Source organism: Littorina saxatilis, linkage group LG12 (genome assembly GCF_037325665.1).
Source record: "Littorina saxatilis isolate snail1 linkage group LG12, US_GU_Lsax_2.0, whole genome shotgun sequence".
NCBI lineage: Eukaryota > Metazoa > Mollusca > Gastropoda > Littorinimorpha > Littorinidae > Littorina > Littorina saxatilis.
Window position 1 is genome coordinate 16,686,957 of NC_090256.1, and position 5,658 is coordinate 16,692,614.

Consider the following 5,658-nt stretch of genomic DNA (forward strand, 5'->3'; position numbering starts at 1 on the left):
ACACACACACACACACTTTAGATATTATTCAGGGGAGACTATTGTTTTAGTCATTTCACTTTATTTCACCGAACCATGAGCAAACCAAACAAGTTGATACAAACATAACAAGAGGCGAAGCCTTCAAGGCTCACGTAAGAAATCGACAAACAGTAACACAAACTCAATCACTCCGTCACACATACACACACACACACACACAGTAAGCATAGGTGACACTGTGCAAGAAAGCGAGACACTAGATCTAGATCTGTCTGTCTGCATGTAGCCTGTAACTTACACAGTTACAGGGACACGACTGCCAACTAGTCTCGGCCCGCTCAAAATAACAATGACCGAGACTTTCAGTAATTCCTTCGCGTGACGTCTAACCCTCTTACGCCATAATGTGACGTCTTCAAATGTTAAAGTTTCTACCACAGACATACACACGCACACACGCACAGACAGACAAAGTTACGATCGCATAGGCTACACTTACGTGAGCCAAAAACCAGAGTATGGTCAGTAACTTCACGATGATACAACAAACCATACAAGCTGATAGAAACACAAGAACCAGAGTATGGCAAGTAACTTCACGATGATAGAAACACAAGAACCAGAGTATGGCAAGTAACTTCACGATGATAGAAGCATAAGAACTAGAGTATGGTAAGTAACTTCACGATGGTCCAACAAACACAAGTTGATACAAACATAAGAACCAGAGTATGGCAAGTAACTTCACGATGATAGAAACACAAGAACCAGAGTATGGCAAGTAACTTCACGATGATACAAACATTAGAACCAGATTATTGCAAGTAACTTCACGATGATAGAAACACAAGAACCAGAGTATGGCAAATAACTTCACGATGATAGAAACACAAGAGCCAGAGTATGGCAAGTAACGTGACGATGATACAAACATTAGAACCAGAGTATGGCAAGTAACTTCACGATGATACAAACATTAGAACCAGAGTATGGCAAGTAACTTCACGATGATACAAACATTAGAACCAGAGTATGGCAAGTAACTTCACGATGATACAAGTATTAGAACCAGAGTATGGCAAGTAACTTCACGATGATACAAACATTAGAACCAGATTATGGCAAGTAACTTCACGATGATAGAAACACAAGAACCAAAGTATGGTTAGTAACTTCACGATGATTCAAACATTAGAACCAGAGTATGGCAAGTAACTTCACGATGATACAAACATTAGAACCAGATTATGGCAAGTAACTTCACGATGATAGAAACAAAAGAACCAGAGTATGGCAAGTAACTTCACGATGATACAAACATTAGAACCAGATTATGGCAAGTAACTTCACGATGATAGAAACACAAGAACCAGAGTATGGCAAGTAACTTCACGATGATACAAACATTAGAACCAGAGTATGGCAAGTAACTTCACGATGATAGAAACACAAGAACCAGAGTATGGCAAGTAACGTCACGATGATAGAAACACAAGAACCAGGGTATGGTAAGTAACGTCACGATGATAGAAACACAAGAACCAGAGTGTGGTAAGTAACTTCACGATGATAGAAACACAAGAACCAGAGTATGGCAAGTAACTTCACGATGATAGAAACACAAGAACCAGAGTATGGCAAGTAACTTCACGATGATAGAAACACAAGAGCCAGAGTATGGCAAGTAACGTGACGATGATACAAACATTAGAACCAGAGTATGGCAAGTAACTTCACGATGATACAAACATTAGAACCAGAGTATGGCAAGTAACTTCACGATGATACAAACATTAGAACCAGAGTATGGCAAGTAACTTCACGATGATACAAGTATTAGAACCAGAGTATGGCAAGTAACTTCACGATGATACAAACATTAGAACCAGATTATGGCAAGTAACTTCACGATGATAGAAACACAAGAACCAAAGTAGGCTATGGTAAGTAACTTCACGATGATACAAACATGAGAACCAGAGTATGGCAAGTAACTTCACGATGATACAAACATTAGAACCAGATTATGGCAAGTAACTTCACGATGATAGAAACACAAGAACCAGAATATGGCAAGTAACTTCACGATGATAAAAACACAAGAACCAGGGTATGGTAAGTAACGTGACGATGATACAAACATTAGAACCAGATTATGGCAAGTAACTTCACGATGATAGAAACACAAGAACCAAAGTATGGTTAGTAACTTCACGATGATTCAAACATTAGAACCAGAGTATGGTAAGTAACTTCACGATGATAGAAACACAAGAACCAGAGTATGGTAAGTAACTTCACGATGATAAAAACACAAGAACCAGAGTATGGTAAGTAACTTCACGATGATAGAAACACAAGAACCAGAGTATGGTAAGTAACTTCACGATGATAGAAACACAAGAACCAGAGTATGGCAAGTAACTTCACGATGATAGAAACACAAGAACCAGAGTATGGTAAATAACGTGACGATGATACAAACACAAGAACCAGAGTATGGTAAGTAACTTCACGATGATAGAAACACAAGAACCAGAGTATGGCAAGTAACTTCACGATGATAGAAACACAAGAACCAGAGTATGGCAAGTAACTTCACTATGATAGAAACACAAGAACCAGAGTATGGCAAGTAACGTGACGATGATACAAACATTAGAACCAGAGTATGGCAAGTAACTTCACGATGATACAAACATTAGAACCAGAGTATGGCAAGTAACTTCACGATGATACAAACATTAGAACCAGAGTATGGCAAGTAACTTCACGATGATACAAGTATTAGAACCAGAGTATGGCAAGTAACTTCACGATGATACAAACATTAGAACCAGATTATGGCAAGTAACTTCACGATGATAGAAACACAAGAACCAAAGTATGGTTAGTAACTTCACGATGATTCAAACATTAGAACCAGAGTATGGCAAGTAACTTCACGATGATACAAACATTAGAACCAGATTATGGCAAGTAACTTCACGATGATAGAAACACAAGAACCAGAATATGGCAAGTAACTTCACGATGATAAAAACACAAGAACCAGGGTATGGTAAGTAACTTCACGATGATACAAACATTAGAACCAGAGTATGGCAAGTAACTTCACGATGATAAAAACACAAGAACCAGGGTATGGTAAGTAACTTCACGATGATACAAACATTAGAACCAGAGTATGGCAAGTAACTTCACGATGATAGAAACACAAGAACCAGAGTATGGCAAGTAACGTCACGATGATAGAAACACAAGAACCAGGGTATGGTAAGTAACGTCACGATGATAGAAACACAAGAACCAGAGTGTGGTAAGTAACTTCACGATGATAGAAACACAAGAACCAGAGTATGGTAAGTAACTTCACGATGATAGAAACACAAGAACCAGAGTATGGCAAGTAACGTCACGATGATAGAAACACAAGAACCAGAGTATGGTAAATAACTTCACGATGATAGAAACACAAGAACCAGAGTATGGCAAGTAACTTCACGATGATAGAAACACAAGAACCAGAGTATGGCAAGTAACGTCACGATGATAGAAACATTAGAACCAGAGTATGGCAAGTAACGTCACGATGATAAAAACACAAGAACCAGAGTATGGCAAGTAACTTCACGATGATACAAACATTAGAACCAGATTATGGCAAGTAACGTCACGATGATAGAAACACAAGAACCAGAGTATGGTAAATAACTTCACGATGATAGAAACACAAGAACCAGAGTATGGCAAGTAACTTCACGATGATAGAAACACAAGAACCAGAGTATGGTAAGTAACTTCACGATGATAGAAACACAAGAGCCAGAGTATGGCAAGTAACTTCACGATGATAGAAACACAAGAACCAGAGTATGGTAAGTAACTTCACGATGATAAAAACACAAGAACCAGAGTATGGCAAGTAACTTCACGATGATAGAAACACAAGAACCAGAGTATGGTAAGTAACTTCACGATGATAGAAACACAAGAACCAGAGTATGGCAAGTAACGTCACGATGATAGAAACACAAGAACCAGAGTATGGCAAGTAACTTCACGATGATAGAAGCATAAGAACTAGAGTATGGTAAGTAACTTCACGATGATAAAAACACAAGAACCAGAGTATGGCAAGTAACTTCACGATGATAGAAACACAAGAACCAGAGTATGGCAAGTAACTTCACGATGATAGAAACACAAGAACCAGATTATGGCAAGTAACTTCACGATGATAGAAACACAAGAACCAGAATATGGCAAGTAACTTCACGATGATAAAAACACAAGAACCAGGGTATGGTAAGTAACGTCACGATGATAGAAACACAAGAACCAGAGTATGGTAAGTAACTTCACGATGATAGAAACACAAGAACCAGAGTATGGCAAGTAACTTCACGATGATAGAAACACAAGAACCAGAGTATGGTAAATAACTTCACGATGATAGAAACACAAGAACCAGAGTATGGCAAGTAACTTCACGATGATAGAAACACAAGAACCAGAGTATGGTAAGTAACTTCACGATGATAGAAACACAAGAACCAGAGTATGGTAAGTAACGTCACGATGATACAAAGTAAGAACCAGATTATGGCAAGTAACTTCACGATGATAGAAACACAAGAACCAGAGTATGGCAAGTAACTTCACGATGATAGAAACACAAGAACCAGAGTATGGTAAGTAACTTCACGATGATAGAAACACAAGAACCAGAGTATGGTAAGTAACTTCACGATGATAGAAACACAAGAACCAGAGTATGGTAAGTAACTTCACGATGATAGAAACACAAGAACCAGAGAATGGTAAGTAACTTCACGATGATACAAAGTAAGAACCAGAGTAGTGCAAGTAACTTTACGATGATACAAAGTAAGAACCAGAGTATGGCAAGTAACTTCACGATGATACAAAGTAAGAACCAGAGTATGGCAAGTAACTTCACGATGATACAAAGTAAGAACCAGAGTATGGCAAGTAACTTCACGATCATCCAACACATTGATGTGTAGGTGAACAAAGGGTTGGTTAGTGTTTTTTCTACATTATTCCTCAATTTTTGTGACTTTCAGTTATATTTAAATAGGCCTAAATACCATTTCACACATGAAAGGCAACTAACACACAACTTCTTGCAACCATTGTGCAACCCGCTGCAACGTTCACGGGAACTGTAGTGGTTATGAATAATTGAACAGTAGTGGTTATGGATGATTGAACTGTAGTGGTTATGGATTATTGAACTGTAGTGGTTATGAATTATTGAACTGTAGTGGTTATGGATGACTGAACTGTAGTGGTTATGGATGACTGAACTGTAGTGGTTATGGATGACTGAACTGTAGTGGTTACGGATGACTGAACTGTAGTGGTTATGGATGACTGAACTGTAGTGGTTTTGGATGATTGAACTGTAGTGGTTATGGATGACTAAATTAGACAGGCCCTTCACATGCAGACTGTGCCAAATTAACAATTCATTAAAATCATTATTTAGCTCGCACCTCAACATTTTTAAACATTCAAAGCGACTTTGACGAAGGATTTTCTCAAAACAAAACAAAATCATTGTTTTTAACGCCAAGTTGAGAGAGACAAAAAGGATGCCAAAACAAGAGAGATGAAAATAAACACGGAGGAAGCTGAAGACACGACAAA